The sequence below is a fragment of the Neovison vison genome, chromosome 12 (assembly GCF_020171115.1).
Source record: "Neovison vison isolate M4711 chromosome 12, ASM_NN_V1, whole genome shotgun sequence".
In the NCBI taxonomy this organism is placed as follows: Eukaryota; Metazoa; Chordata; class Mammalia; order Carnivora; family Mustelidae; genus Neogale; species Neogale vison.
Window position 1 is genome coordinate 86,925,052 of NC_058102.1, and position 16,768 is coordinate 86,941,819.

General features: G+C 43.9%; 1 protein-coding gene across 1 annotated transcript in view; it reads left to right on the forward strand.

Annotated features, from left to right (window-relative positions):
* Nucleotides 1–9,448: 9,448 nt before the first annotated feature.
* Nucleotides 9,449–16,768, forward strand: part of ATF1 (activating transcription factor 1) — an 89,760-nt gene continuing 82,440 nt past the window's right edge. The window contains exon 1 of the mRNA XM_044229078.1: nucleotides 9,449–9,717. The gene's annotated coding sequence lies outside the window, so the exon portion shown is untranslated. The remainder of the gene's footprint in view (nucleotides 9,718–16,768) is intronic.

The window sequence follows — 16,768 nt, forward strand, 5'->3', positions numbered from 1 at the left end:
AGTGGGGGAGGGGCAGAGGAAGAGGGTGAAGCAGGCTCCCTGCTAAGGTGGGAGCCCGACATGGGATTCAATTCTAGTACCCCGAGATCATGACCTGAGCTGAAGGCAAACGCGTAAACTGACTGAGCCACTGAGGTGCCCCTGAACTGAGTTTTGAAGGATGAGATAGCCAGATAAAGCAACAAGCAGAAAGACAGAGTTGCATTTTCTGCAAACTAACAATTCGTTATTAGGATGGAGGGTTTGAAGGGAGAAAAGTTAAAGCTAGTTGTCTGTGGAGGCTTGAAGCAAGCACAGATCGCCAAGGGCCTTGTGTATCTTGCTAGGAATTTTGAACTTTTATCCAGAGGGCTAGAGAAAGCCAGTGAGAGATTTATAGCAAGGGAATGATATACTCAAATTTGCAACCTAAGAAACTATGCCGGTGGTATAGGAAGTGGATTGGTGTCGGTAGGGAAAATGATAAAACCCAAGGCGGGGGTCGGGAGGCCTTTGCAGAAACTGAAGGGATAGAACAAGAACACTTCAGCCAAGGCAGTGACAGGATGGAGACAAGGCAATGCCTGCAAACTGAGGAGACAAGTGAGATTTCAATGGCTGGTATTCAGGCTAAGGAAGGAGGAATCCAAAATAACTCCTTGGGGAGTTAGGTAGACATGGGGCCATTTACCAAGGTAGGGAGCAAAAGAAGAGGAACAAATGTGGGGAAAAAAGATGTTCCATTTTGGTCATGTTAATTTGAGGTGCTGTGGCACATGCAAGTGAAGAAGGGCAACAGGCAGCTGCTGGCCATGAACTAGATATTTGGGAGACATCCTTTTTAAAGTGGTAGTTGAAGCCCATGAAGCAGATGAAGCCCAGTAGGGATGATATGACATTGCCAAGGAAGATCCTGTAGAGTGAGAAAAGGATCAATAATGGAGCTATGGGAAACAACAGTATATGAAGACTGGTGGAGGAAGGAAAGGGAAGGCCTGGAGAGGTAGGGGGAAAATCAAGAAAGAACATGAGCAAAGAAATCATAGGAGTTTTAAGGAGGGAGTGGTCAACAATGCCAAAGTCTACAGTGAAGCTGGGTATACAGATTGGCTAGCCTCTGCTGTGTCTGGCAATGGGGTAGTCACTGGTGACTTTGGTCGGGGCAGTGGCATTTGCAGCTCTGGGGGCAGAAGCCAGCAAATTGGTTCAAGAGAAGAGTGATGGGAAATGTGACTGAACAGACTGAACAGCTACTCTTTCCAGAAGTTTCTGCACATGGGAAAGAGGTGGTACTGTAGTTAAATGAGGGGTGTAGAATCCGGGGAGGCTGTTTTTTAAAAAGATGAAAGAAATTAAATATTCCTGTCCGAAGAAAGAGTTGCATTTCTTCGAAAGAAAGAAAGAAAAGAAAGGGAAGAAAGAAAGGGAAAACATCTTCAAAAACATCTTCGAAAGAAAGAAAGGGAAAACACCCAAATATAGCAGTAAGGGGTAACTGACCCAAAAAGATTGTTGAGGAAGCAGGAGAGGGAGAGATTCAGAGAACAGGTAGAAGGATTAGCCTTTGAGGGGAGGAAGCATTTTTTTTCTTAAATACAATTGGGTAGAGGCAAGATCCTGAAAGCAGGAAGCTAATAGAGGTCACCTGATGACTTCATTCTCTTCTCTGAAGCTCTGTTTTCAATTTATGAAGATGAATACTCATTTCTGAGATAATTTCTGTAAATAAATATGCTGACAAAATACAACATGGAACCTGCAAATAATGGGAATTCCTAAGAAGCAGATATAAGGGAAATTTATATTAAATGCATTTATTAAAAAATAAAAACTAGGGGCGCCTGGGTGGCTCAGTGGTTTAGGCCTCTGCCTTCGGCTCAGGTCATGATCTCAGGGTCCTGGGATTGAGCCCCGCATCGGGCTCTCTGCTCAGCAGGGAGCCTGCTTCCCCCTCTCTCTCTGTCTGCTTCTCTGCCTACTTGTGATCTCTATCAAATAAATAAATAAAAATCTTTAAAAAATTTAAAAAAAATAAAAAAAAATAAAAACTAAAAAGTTGGATTCAACTAAGCAAAGGAAAAGATCCTCTGAGAAAGTAGAAGCAAGGAAATAAGGGAAACAGAAATTAATAAATAGAAAACAGAAATGGTTCAACAAAGGCTAATTTCTTAAACCAATAAAATCTGTAGTAAAATTCTTGTGTGTATAGACACACACACCTAGTAGGAAACACAAAAAATATAACTACAGCCATGGTATTTTTTTTAATCTAAGGGGATTATTGTCATTTTGCAGTAAACTTGAATTTTAAGTGAAATGGATAATTTTCTGTAAACTATGCAATTTGAAAATTCATTCAAGAAAGAGAAAATCTGGATATTACCAAACCCACAAGGAAGAGAATTCTGGTTTCACATATAAAAGAAAAAGCCATCCAACTCCTCTTGATATCAAAGTCAGACTAAGGAAGTTTTTACTTATTTTAAAGATTTTATTTATTTATTTGAGGGAGAGAGAGTGAGAGCATGAGAGTGGGGTAAGGGACCGAGGGAGAAGCAGACTCTGCTGAGCAGGGAGCCCAGTGTGGGACTGGGCCCCAGGACTCTGGGATCATGACCTGAGCTGAAGACAGACGCTTAATGACTGAGCCACTCAGGTGCCCCAAATTTTTAAGTCTTTAAACAAGAGAATCAGAATTATTTCACATTCACATAGAAAGGATAAGAATATGCATTTATAGTATTGTCCCAGAGTTATATGACATCACTTTGGTGAGACAGATGGAACAAGAACTAGTACACTGAAAGTCTTGGTAAGCTGCATGCAGTGCAGAGGATGGGAAATAAACTGAAGAGTCAGAGGTCTAGCAGTCAGGAGCAGGCTGACATAGCTCCTGACATAAAAAGCAAATTACTGAGGCACTTGGCTAGCTCCGTAAGTAGAGCATGCGATTCTTGATCTCTGGGTCATAAGTTGAAGCCCCATGTTAGGCATAGTTTACTTCAACAATGACAACAACAAGTTAATGCATCTTACATCCTCTTTCTCTAAGAAGGAAACACAGCCCTTAGTAGGGCTCTTAAGTGGTAAAGACAACACGTTCTACCCCTGGTAATACTGCTCAGCACAGTATACCAGATGACAACTTTAAGTAAGGCTTGGAGACCTAAGATATGGCAGACCCATGGTGGTGGAGGTGATAGTTGTGGAAAAAAGAAAAGTGTGAAGTTTATGGTAAGATCCAGTGGAAGAATCACAATGCAAGCTATTAAAATTCTGGAGCAAGATACATGGGAGTTGTAGCATGAAGTTATATGGCTTTTGAAAAGCAGCTTCTCGTGTGCCACTGGGCCATAAGGGAGATGGAAAACTTGACCAGGGGACACCAAGTGACCATGCATCTGAAATTTTCCATCACTGGCTGGCTGGTGTCAGACACACCAAATCATAAAGTCAGATGGACCCAGCACCAATCCATCATAAGATGGAAATGTTACACCTGGGATCAAACCTAAGCAGCGTCAGAGGACACAAACAATCTGCATGAGCAGGGCCACCAGAAACCCATGTTACCCACTACTGTTGCACCAGTGTTCTTCACTCAGCTCATACCTATGGCTGTAATGGAGCATGGGAGAAGAGTCCTACTGAAGCAGTTGGAAAAAGCCCAAGTTTAGTATATGGGTGAGTTATGGTTTGGGTCCATGAGTGAATTATGGCCGTTCTGTTTCAAGGGAAATCTTCCCAACAGGCAGATTTTTAAAAAAAATTTTATTTATTTTTATTCAAGAGAGAGAGTGACAGAGAGCATGAGAGGGGAGATGGTCAGAAGGAGCATGGAGTTGGGAGCCCAATGCAGGACTCAACCCTGGGACTCCAGGGTCATGACCTGAGCCGAAGGCAGATGGCCAACCAACTGAGCCACCCAGGTGCCCCCAACATGCAAATATTAAAATGATCACCCATTCTGTGCAAGAAGTAGCTCAAAGTAGGTATATAAATGGACTCGTGGGCAGTGGCAAATAGCCTAACCAGTTGATCAGTGTCTTGAAAAAGACTGGAAGACTGGATACATCAAGGTCTGGAGTAGAAGTATATGGATAGATACAGGGGAGGGAGAACAAATTATGAAAATCTTTGCTTCACATGTCAATGCCCACTATAAAGCATGCCCACTATAAAGCATCCACTACGGGAGAGACATTGAACATCCATATAAACAAAACGACTTGACTGGTTGATGTCAGCCAGCCCCCAAGGATCTCAGAATTGACACAATGAGCACATGTATGGAGTAGCCACTGTAGCAGAGATGGAGACTATGTCAGGGCCCAGAAGCATGGACTTCCATTTACCAAGGCGTATTTAGCTACAGCTATCTCTGAATCTTCTATTAAACATTGACACAAACCAATACTGAACTCCCAAATGACACTATTTCTGCAGGAGACGAAGTGGCCATTGATAGTGGACAACACTGGGCTTCTTCACATCCTAGAAGGACCAGTGATTTGTTCTCATGTGAACAGATTTATGTTTTTGGTGTAAGGATTTGACTCTCCTGCCCTCAGAGCACCACTCAGTGTCCCTACCTGGGGGTTACAAAGGTACAGGACACCTGCAGGCTGCTCTGACCATCATAAAGAAGGTTCCTTCCAGTAAGCTGAATTTTAGTTCCAAGCTGTCTTGCTACAACTCTAATAATAATCTTGAAGGTAAATAATTTGTTTGCTTATACAATCCAACCACACAACTGTAACCAATACTTACTCATTATAGGGTTTTATTAATGGTACCAACTAGGAGGCTACCACAATATACAAGGCAAGAAGTAATGACAGCTTGGACTAAGGTGATGGGATACAGAGAAGGGGAGGTAGTCAAAAGGAAATTATTTCTCCTATATCCAGGTGTAGTAGGTAGGACTCTAGAAATAACAGCAACCAAAGTAAGCTAGCTTAAATAAAAAAAAAAGTCCTATTCATTTCAAGGACAGAGGATGGCTTGTGGAACCTATGAGCTGTGGCAGGCAGCTGCATCTCAGGGTCTAAAACTAGGGCCTAGAAAGCTACTTGTTTGCTCCCTCCGCTCATCTGCACTGTTCACAGATGGACAAGGCTCATCACAAACCTCCTAAGCTTTAGGTCCATTCACCTAGAGAAAGAGTAATTTTTGGTCCAAAATAAATGTCCACAGGGTAGACTGATGGCCAGCTTAGGTCAGGGGCCCACGGTTGGCAAGATCAGTTTGACTGTGAGAAGTTTCCATAATATCGGGACGCCTGGGTGGCTCAGTTGGTTGGGCGGCTGCCTTCGGCTCGGGTCATGATCCCGGCGTCCTGGGATCGAGTCCCGCGTCGGGCTCCTTGCTCGGCGGGGAGCCTGCTTCTCCCTCTGCCTCTGCCTGCCTCTCTGTCTGCCTGTGCTCGCTCTCTCTCCCTCTCTCTCTGACAAATAAATAAATAAAATCTTTAAAAAAAAAAAAAAAAGTAAGAGGATAGTTGTCCACCACTCTCAGGGCCCACAGACTAGTTCTATATGTTCAATTCAAGCATAGTTAACATGCAGCCCCAAGCAATTTCAGAGCTGAGTTATCTGAAATAGTATGGCTGTAGGTCATACAACCTGTGCAGGCATTTAGTAACTACCTTTGGTTGGGTTTTCCTGTGTGTTTAGCCTTGAATATTGAAAAAGAACAAAACAAAAAGAAACAGAAACAATTAAACTTATTGTTTGGACCATAAAGTCTACACGTATTAGCTTTAAATAATTTCTTCCTTTCTTCCTTCCTTCATGGCTCTCAAGTCCTCCATTCCAGCTCAGTCCTTTTGTTAAACTGTGAGGGTCCTCAGGGTGTGTAGCCACTTAACGGTTTTTAGCTAAGCTTCCAGTGGTTACACTGCAGTATTTATTAATGTCCAACATCTAGTGTTTACTGTCTGCCAGGAGTGTGCCTCTGAATTTACATGTGTTAAGCTTATTCAATCTACAAGACTTTATGGGATAGGTATTATTATTATATTATTTATTTAAAGATTTATTCATTTGACAGAAGGAGAGGGGGGCCAAGGAGGCAGAAGGAGAGGGAGAAGCTGGTTCCTGCCAAGCAGGGATCCCGATGTGGCACTCAATCCCGGGACCCTGGGTCCATGCCCCGTGCCAAAGGCAGATGCCCAACCAACTGAGCCACCCAGGTGCCCCAAGAATATGTAATGTTATTAAACCCATCTTCTCATAATGTCTCTCCCTCTTAACTAGAAAACAGTACACCAGAAGAGCCAAAGAGGTACCACCACTGGCTTGACCAGTTTATTTTAAACAATTACCTTTGGCTTTTGAAAGTTAGGTTATTTTATTTCACTTTATCTCCTCACTTCTAAAGTCAAAGACCTGTCCGTCTAGTTTATACACTTCTTCAGAAAGAACTGTGTGTGTCATAACCAAGCTTTCTTTCTTTCTTCTTCAGTTATTCCTCAAGGTTCAGAAGGGTGGTAGGTACAGCAGGTGACACTTCCATGAGAAACAAGTATGGCAGATATATTTGTGAGTGCCAGTGTTGCGCAGCATAGCATCTGAGTTGAACTTAAGATGCTTCAAAGGTGGAAGAGAAACTGAAGAGAAAGCAGTCTATACAATTTGAAGGTTTCAGTAAAATGTATTTATTTTTAAAGATTTTATTTATTTATTTGACCAAGAGAGACAGTAAGAGAGGGAACAGAAGCAGGGGGATTGGGATTGGGAGATTGGGAGAGGGATTGGGAGAGGGAGAAGCAGGTTTGGGATTGGGAGAGGGAGAAGTAGGCTTCCCGCTGAGCAGAGTCCAATGCGGGGCTGATCCCCATCATGACCTGAGCTGAAGGGAGATGCTTAACAACTGAGCCACCCAGGCACCACTAAAATCTAGTTTCTTTTGATGATAACATTTTGCAGTCCCCCACCCCTCTTTTACTGATCAGTATTTGTTAAGCATTCTGAATTCCAAGGAAGAAACAACCAAACACAAAAGAACAGTAAACTTACAGCCAGCCTTCCAGACTGGATTAATATTCTGGATTCCAGAATGACTGATACTGGGTTTTGTTCATTAGTTAAGGCTGATGTCTGAGAACCTTCGTAGGATACTGTGCTTTCCCTATGGTATATGACATTTTGATTCTTTAAATAATTCTGGACCACGGCTTGAGTATTATACTCTTCCCAATTTTGATAACAAGAAGACAAGCTTAGGGCGCCTGGGTGGCTCAGTGGGTTAGGCTGCTGCCTTCAGCTCGGGTCATGGTCTCGGGGTCCTGGGATCGAGTCTCGCATTGGGCTCTCTGCTTGGCAGGGAGCCTGCTTCCCTCTCTCTCTCTCTGCCTGAACCTCCGTCTACTTGTGATTTCTCTCTGTCAAATAAATAAATAAAATCTTAAAAAAAAAAAAAAAGACAAGCTTAAAGAGGTTTGGGTCATTTGCCTAATCAAGAATTGAAAATAGGGGCACCTGGGTGGCTCAGTGTGTTAAGCCGCTGCCTTCGGCTCAGGTCATGATCTCGGGGTCCTGGGATCGAGTCCCGCATCGGGCTCTCTGCTCAGCAGGGAGCCTGCTTCCCTTCCTCTCTCTCTGCCTGCCTCTCTGCCTACTTGTGATCTCTCTCTGTCAAGTAAATAAATAAATAAATCTTTAAAAAAAAAAAGAATTGAAAATAAAGGCACCTGTTTCAATAGTCAACAGTATTTGCTGAATGAATGGCATTAGCTAAACGTTAGTGAGCTCTTTGGAGTGTCTGTCAGAGCAACCCTTGAGCTTTAAATCACATTATCTGGCCTTAAACGTTAAGATTTTATTTACTTATGAGACAGAGAGACAGAGGTAGTGACAGTAGTGACAGAGACAGCAAGAGAGCAGGGGAAAGAGAGGAAGAAGCAGGCTCCCCGTTCAGAACGGAGTCCAAAAGCAGGACTTAATCTGAAAACCCTTAGGATAATGAACTGAGCCCAAGGCAGACGCTCAAACAACTGAGCCACCCAGGTGCCCAAGCCTTAAAGGTCAAAACCAGGAAGGGCTCTATCCTCTAAATCAAGATGCCTACATTGAAGATCTCAAACTAATGAAACGCCCAAAAAAGCCTGGAGTTTATTTTGTTAAGAACACACTAAAAAGTTTATCATTTATCATTTGTTACCGTCACTATAAAGCCATAAAATAGTATTTCGCAAGGAAATGGATACAGAAAAAAAATTCAGGTAATGCATAATCCCTTTTCCAAAGAGGTAGATACACATTTAAAAATATTTTTTAAAAAAGATTTTATTTGGCAGACAGAGATCACAAGTAGGCAGAAGAGACAGGCAGAGAGAGAGAGAGGAAGGGAAGCAGGCTCCCTGCCCAGCAGAGAGCCCAATGTGGGTCTCAATACCAGGACCCTGAGATCATGACCTGAGTTGAAGGCAGAGGCTTTACTCCACTGAGCCACCCAGGCGCCTCTTAAAAGTATTTTTTATGGGCGCCTGGGTGGCTCAGTGGGTTAAGCCTCTGCCTTTAGCTCAGGTCGTGATCTCAGGGTCCTGGAATACAGCACGCATCGGGCTGCTCCGCAGGGAGCCTGCTTCATCCTCTCTCTCTGCCTGCCTCTCTGCCTACTCGTGATCTCTGTCAAATAAATAAACAAAATGTTTTAAAAAATTAAGTTTTTGCAATGTATTAAAATGACGGCGTGTTAACATTTTGACAACGCTCCACTGTAACAGCTGAGGTCAATCTGTTTCAGCGGGACACCCTTAGTGGCGCTCAAAACACCCTGCCTGTACTGATATCAGTCTTTGGAGAAAATCCTTTGCCGGGGGAGAAAGGATGCAACTCCACGCAGTTTAATGCGGTTAAAAATAGGCTGAGGGGGATGCCTGGGTGGCTCAGTTGGTTGGAGGACTGCCTTCGGCTCAGGTCATGATCCTGGAGTCCCAGGATCGAGTCCCGCATCGGGCTCCCAGCTCCACGGGGAGTCTGCTTCTCTCTCTGACCTTCTCCTCGCTCATGCTCTCTCTCACTCTCTCTCTCAAATAAATAAATAAAATCTTTAAAAAAAAATAGGCTGAGGAAACCAAGAGAAGATGCTTCAGTCTCTTCTCTCTACCAGGTCCGGACAGGTGAGGCGTGGGTCAAGGCCAAGATCGACGGTTCTGGGTCTCATCACCCAACCCGGAGAAAGTAGGAGCTGAGCTGAGAGCGACGCCACTAACTCATGAAAAGAGCCTCACACCGAGAGGCCTCCTGACACCACCAAGCCAGGTGGGGCCTCCCAAAACAGAAGTGTCGGAGGAGAGCGGACGGAGTTCCAGAAGAGAAAAACGACTACAGATAACCTTCACCTCCGAAGTAACTTTCCCGTCCGAGGAGACCCGGCACAAGATGGCGGCACATCACGTGAGCAACGTGGTGACGTAAGACGGCGGCCCGCACGGACGGACCGCCTTAACCTCACCCCCCACGCTCTCTTACTCAGTTTTGCCCCCCTCTCCTCCCCCGCCCCCGGCCTGGTGTAGATCATGCCGCCAGTGGCGGCCCTGACTGCCGAGGAAACGGTAGCTTAGGACAGTTGGCTATTAAGTGACATTAATTCTCCCCGCTCCGCCTGACCCCTGAGACAGAGGGACGTCCCCCGCCGTGTGAGGGGGTGGTGGAATTGGGGAGAGAATTCGGATCCACCTGGGAGGGGGGAGTGGAAGTTCCCGCCCCGGAGAGCGGCGAGCTGCAGCCACAGGTAAGCAGGGGGCGGGGGTGGGACGTGCTCCTGTGTCCCCGTGTTCCCGGGCAGAGGGAGGGCGTGGGGACTCGGCGCAGTCCGGGACGCCGAGTCAAGTCTCGCGCCGGGTGGGGGTCGCGCGCGGCGGCAGCGGTGGGGGAGGGGCGCGGAGGGCGCGCGGCGGAAGGGGGAGGGGCTGCTCGCTGTCCCTCCGCCGGGCGCCCTTCCGGTTCTCGTGCCTGGCCCGGCTGTTCTCCCGCAGTCGTCGGTCTCCCCTGCCTCCCAACTCCTCCTCCCCCAACCAAAATAAAACCGGAGACCTCCCGCCGGGGGTGGCTTTCGCCTCTGAAGCGGCCCCTGTGCGGCCGTCGGCGAGCGCCCTCAGTCGAAGGTCTCGGAATTGGGCGGAGAGGGCGGGGCGGGGAGGGCGGCGTGGCCTTGGCCTCCGCGCGTTTTCCGCCCAGCAGCTCTAGACCGGTTATGTCCGCCAGGGATCCCGCAGAGCACACCGGGCGCCCTGGGCGTGCGAGGCCCTGGCCGGCTTTCGGTGGAGGGCAGAACAGTCCTTACCCGCAGGGAGCTCACAGTCCAGTGGGGAGGTAGACAGTAAAGCCACAGACTCACGAAACAGTAATGGAAAGGTGTAGCTAGTGAAGGAGAAGGAGCGTGTGGGAAGATAGACGCTCCTCTGTTTATTTCTGGACCATGGATCAAGGCGAGGAAACTGTGATTTTTCTCGTACATCGAGAAACTAAGCATGGTCGTTCCCAGCATGCAGGTTTCCTGTATCAGGTGTACGTTGGAGCGTGCCCCTTAATCTGCTTTAAAAATCTTTGTAGGTGTTGAATAATTTTGGTTTTATTAGCTTTTGAGGAGCTGTGGGCTAGTACTGGTTTCCTCAGCCATCGGAAAGGGCATTCTTGTGAAACCTTAAGAGAAATGACCTAAAGCGAGGAAGAAATTACCATTAATTTATACGGAAATTTTTTTCTGTGTTCTCAGACCCCCCAAATAATCTCTCGGGCTTTTCATACCTTCGGACTCATCTTAACTAACAAAATAAATTGAGATAAAGTCCCTGATGCTCTGATGCCCACCGACGCAGTTCAAAGCTATGGAGACTTGATGCTGAGATGCTGAGTATAGTTCTACGGGAGGGAGCTTGGCAGGCCCCTCTTGCTGTTGTGGTCCAGGCTGCCTCTGTAATGGCTGGGTGTGAAACAAACAAACCCTGAAAGCTATCTTCACTTGTTTCCTGAAAGTGAAAATCCCCTTGAGATTTCTTTCTGTTAGTGAAATCAGGTGTTAGTGTACGTTTTTTGTCAAACTGCAGTGATCTAACACGAATTTTTGAGAAGTGGGGATACCTGTGATACTTTGAGAGTGCCCTTCTGAGGCTTTTTCATCATAGATTTGGCAAGCATCTTTGTCAAACTGGCATGGTTTGTGATGAGAGTTTGTGTTGCTGTGTTTGTTTGCAAAATGCATCTTGAGAATTTTGTTACCAGCATATCTAAGCAGTTTTATTAAAATGCTGTTTTTCCGGTAGATTTTGTAATATGCATGTACCTTGGTGTCCCAAATAGAATCAGTACAGTTGTCCTATCACTGAATGTGTTAGTTCTGTTATCCTTTAAGGTTATGTTTGGTCTGTGATAAATCTGTACAGTACTACTGTATCACCAGTAGGTGGTAGTCCCGCCCAAAAATGCTTTTTCTTCACGTATCCTACTTAATTATAATGAATTTATCTCTCTAAAGTAGGATTTTTGTGTGCTTGTGGTGTCTTGATTCCAAAGCCGAATTGAAGTAATTGTCTAAATATATTTCTTTAACCATTACTTCTTTCTGTAGGTAGACAAACCTTACTAAACACATTGATCTAGTCAGCATTAATGAATGTGCAAGGTGTTAGAGCTCTATTGGGAACTGGATATGGTCTTTGGCTCCCTAAAGCTTGCATTCTGGTGGCAAGACAGAAAACAGGCCATTACAATACTGGGTGAAGAGGGGGTAACATGTGCTTTAGGGATACAGCCAGAGCTTCTCGACTAGTCTGAGGGATTCATGAAAGATTGCCTGGAAGAATAAATAACTCATAGGAATAGGCCACACAAAGAGGAGGGGAGTAGTGTTTCTGGCAGAGGGAATGGCATATGTGAAAGCCTGAAGGTGAGAGAAAGCAAGGTAGGCACATGGGAAGTTCTGGAAGAAATTCAGCATGGCAAACGAACAATTTTGAGGGAAGATCATGAGTTAAGTATGGAAGTGTCAAGCAAGAGATTCCTTGCCCTCAAGCTTATCATAGTTCTGTATTCTCTGTAGGTGAGGAAACTAAGACCTTCATTCGTCAAATGAGAATACTAACTGTATTTGTTGATGTTTATTTACAGCATAGATGAGTGTCTCTATTGGGCTATTATAGGCACTGTCCTTAGGTACCTTAAGACTGGGGGAAACAACACCCCCCCCAAAAAAAAGACTGGGGGAACCAGACATGCTAATAAACACCGTTCCAAGTGTTAAGTGACCTCATTAGAAATACGTAGAGGACACAAAGTAGGAAGGAAGAAAGGACCTGGAGCAGTTGCGAACTTAATGTTTAGGATGAAACTTGAAGAGTACAGTTTGCCAGATGAACAAGTTGGCAATATTAGAGGAAGAGGGGCAGCATGGGGGGGAAGAAAAAAACATGGATTTTGAGTTAAAATAGTTCGCCTTCAGTCTTGTATTCACATCTTACTGTGAGATTCATAGAAAATGGCAATTTCCTTGAGCCTCACTTATAAATCTCTCAAATAGGGAATCCAGGAAATGATACAAAAAAGCTCTTCATTTAGTGCCTAGGATATAATATTCCTTGCTTTGCAAGTTTTCTTAGAAGCACCATGTCTTTTACTTACATTCTTTATATGTCAGCAAGATCACAGCCTGCTGCATTTTATCTGCCTCCCAAATTCCATCTCGTTGATGGCACTTTTGAAGCTGTGTTTCACTAACCCCTTTGATTCTGGCCTACTTACTGGTGTCTAGTGTTAAGCTTCCATCTGCTGCAGGGAGCTATATTATTTTCATAGAGAATGCTTTTGTATACGTACAGCATATTCTGTGTTGAGCCAGTTTTTAACAGATCGTTCATCTTAACCTCAGTTTTAAGAGTAATAGCTGAAAAGAGTGAGCAAATGAAGATGATACGCCAACATAAAAAATATATAGTATAGTTTACAGTGAGATATAACTATAAATCTGTCTTCATTTTGGGAAAAAAAGCTGATTAGTTGATTTCTCTTTAAAAAGTTATAGAAAATGGGCTTATTTTCTGTAGGAAATGTGGTTGTAATAATTGGCCAAAATCTTACTTGCTGACTGTAGTGGCTTTTACTAGGAAATGTGTGTTGTGTTGTGTTAGTTTCCATTAGATTTAGGATTTCTTAATACTGTTACGGAGCAGAAATCAGTGAGTCACAGTGAAACAGAAAAGTATCATTTCCAGTAATTTAATAAGGTTTTGAAAAGTCTTTTATAGTTTCTTTCAGTGCTTTAGCACTATATATATTTTTTTCTTTTCTACATTCTAACTTATGTCTTCTGAAATGGGCGTGTTAAAAAAAGGCATTTTCAGCTGCCTGGCTGTCTCAGTAGAGCATGTGACTCTGCATTTTGGAGTTGTAAATTTGAGCCCCACACTGAGTATAGAGATTGCTTAAAATCTTTTTTTTTTTTAAGATTTTATTTATTTATTTCACAGACAGAGACCACAAGTAGGCAGAGAGGTGGGGGGCAGGGGGTGGGAGGCAGGCTCCCCGCTGAGCAGAGAGCCCAACAAAGGGCTCCATCCCAGGACCCTGGGATCATGACCTGAGCCAAAGGCAGAGGTTTTAACCCACTGAGCCACCCAGGTGCCCCAAAATCTTTTTTTTTTTTTTTTTTTTAAGGCATTTTCAATACAGATAGTATGGAGAAAATACATAATTGCAGGTTTGGTGCTATCTCTGTGTTTAGTCTGTGATATTATACTTGTATTAGTGGAGATGAAAAATCACGGCTCTTCCTAAAGAAGGGACTATATATGAGATTCAGAGGAGTTGAAGAAACAACATAGGAAGCATTAGATGAATTTGGCAAAATTAAAAGTTTAAAAATGATCAGAGTTAAGTCATTGTTAAGATATTTGTATCCACATGATAGAAATTAAATTTTTATTAAGAAATATTAGGGGGGCGCCTGGGTGGCCCAGAGGGTTGAGCACTCTGCCTTCGGCTCGGGTCATGATCTCAGGCTCTTGGGATCGAGCCCCATATTGGGCTCTCTGTTCAGCGGGGAGCCTGCTTCCCCCTCTCTCTCTGCCTGCCTCTCTGCCTACTTGTGATCTCTGTCTGTCAAATAAATAAATAAAATCTTTAAAAAAAAAAGAAAGAAATATTAGGGATGCCTGGGTGGCTCAGTTGGTTAAGTGTCTGCCTGCTGCTCAGGTCATGATCTGAGGGTCCTGGGACTGAGTCCCACATCAGGCTCCTTGCTTAGTGGGGAGCCTGCTTCTCCCTCTCCTGTTACCCCACTTGTGTGTGCACATGTGCTCTCTCTCTGGCAAATAAAATTTTAAAAGATACAGACTGGGATGCCTGGGTGGCTCTTGGTTGAGCATCTGACTTTTTTTTTTTTTTTTTAATTTTATTTATTTATTTGTCAGAGACAGAGGGAGAGAGAGCGAGTGAGCACAGGCAGACAGAGAGGCAGGCAGAGGCAGAGGGAGAAGCAGGCTCCCTGCCGAGCAAGGAGCCCGATGTGGGACTCGATCCCAGAACCCTGGGATCATGACCTGAGCCGAAGGCAGCGGCTTAACCCACTGAGCCACTCAGGCGTCCCGAGCATCTGACTCTTAATTTTAGCTCAGGTCATGCTCTCAGGGGCCTGAGACCCATGTCAAGCCCCACTTTGGGTTCCGTACTCAAAGATTCTCTCCCCTTCTCTCTCTGCCCCTCCACCGGCTCATGCATACCCTCTTCCCCTCTGTCACTTTCTTTAAATTAATAAATAAAACCTTTTTTGTTGTTAAGATTTTATTTATTTATTTGACACAGACAGTCAGAGAGGGAACACAAGCAGGAGGAGAAACAGGCTCCCTGCTGAGCAGGAGCCTGCCGCAGGGCTCAATCCCAGGACTCTGGACCATGACCTGAACCAAAAGCAGATATTTAATGACTGAGCCACCCAGGTGCCCCTAAATAAAACCTTTAAAAATATTTTAAAAAAAGAAACAGGCGAATAAGAAAAACACTAAGATTTGGAGATAAATGGATGAATAAGTAATACGAACAAATAGCTCACACAACTAATAGAGAATTAAAAAAATGTAAAACAGTATGTCATTTTTCACCTATCATTGCTTTCTCATGTACTTCCAATGGACTATAACTCCTTCAGAAAATTTTATTTTTATTATTTGTTTGTTTAAAAGATTTTATTTATTTAATTTATTTATTTGACAGAGAGAGACACAGCGAGAAAGGGAGGAGTGCAGGGGGAGTGGGAGAGAGGGAGGAACAGGAAGCCCGATGTGGGGCTCGATCCCAGGACCCTGGGATTATGACCTGAGACGAAGTCAGACATTTAATGACTGAGCCACCCAGGTTTCCCCAGAAAACCTTAGATAATCATACTCCTTGATCAAGTAATTCTCCTTTTTGGAATATGTTCTGTGGAGATAATTTAATAAATTTAATAAATTTATTTAATTAATTTAATTTAATTTAATAAATTTAATAAAAAATGGAAGAGTTTTATGTACCAAAGATATTAATCACAGTATTATCTTGTTTGTTTAAAAAGAAAAAAAGAATTATGTATGTTCCCTGGATGGAATATTATGTAGACTTTGAATATACCATATTGTTTATTCATTCATCTCTGTGCATAACTGGGTTGATTGTATCTTTTTTTTTTTTTTTTTAAGATTTTATTTATTTGTCAGAGAGAGAGAGGGAGAGAGAGCGCGCACAGGCAGACAGAATGGCAGGCAGAGGCAGAGGGAGGAGCAGGCTCCCTGCCAAGCAAGGAGCCCGATGTGGAACTCGATCCCAGGACGCTGGGATCATGACCTGAGCTGAAGGCAGCTGCTTAACCAACTGAGCCACCCAGGCGTCCCTGATTGTATCTTTTGACTATTGTAAATAATGTTGCTGTGCACATGGTTGTAGAAATATATCTTAAAGACCTTGCTTTCAATTCCTTTGGGTATATACCTAGATGAGGGATTTCTGGATCACACAGTGATTCTATCTTTAAATTTTTTAGTAACTACCATAGTGTTTCCCATTGTGGCTACACCTTTTTTGCATCCCCAACAGCAGTGCACAAATGTCCCAGTTTCTCCATATCCTCACCAGCACTTATTTTTAATTAAAAAAAAAAAAACATTAACCATCCTAGGGGTGCCTGGGTGGCTCAGAGGGTTAAACCTCTGCCTTCGGCTCAGGTCATGGTCTCAGGTCCTGGGATGGAGCCCCACATCAGGCTCTCTGCTCAGCAGGCAGCCTCCCCCCTACACCCCCCACCCCTCCGCCTGCCTCTCTGCCTACTTGTGATCTCTTTCTGTCAAATAAATAAATAAAATCTTAAAAAAAAGTAATACCCATCCTAATGATGGGATGTTGGGATGATATCTCAATGTAGTTGTGATTTAGATTTCCCTAATGGTTAATGATATGAACATCTTTTCATGTTTGCTGGTCAACCCCTCTTTTTTCTTTGTAATCATTAAAAAACCTTAAATTCTGCCCAAATCTTTTAGCAGTCTAAGTGGTTGTCTTCCCTCTTGGCGTATTCCATCTCTCATAAGCCATTTATTCTCATTTTTACCTAGCCTGCATATCCTGCACTTGCTTCTTTCTATAGATCATCTAGATCTTTAGAATCTCTTTAGGTGTGGTTGTGCTTATTTATTTAGTTCAGCATCTGTTTAATGAATTCTCTATGTAGCACTATCTGTGCAATTAGAAACTGTTCCCTAGATGAAGAATTATTCTTGTGTCCATGGACAGGAAGACTTATCATACTTCGTGAGTGGGAT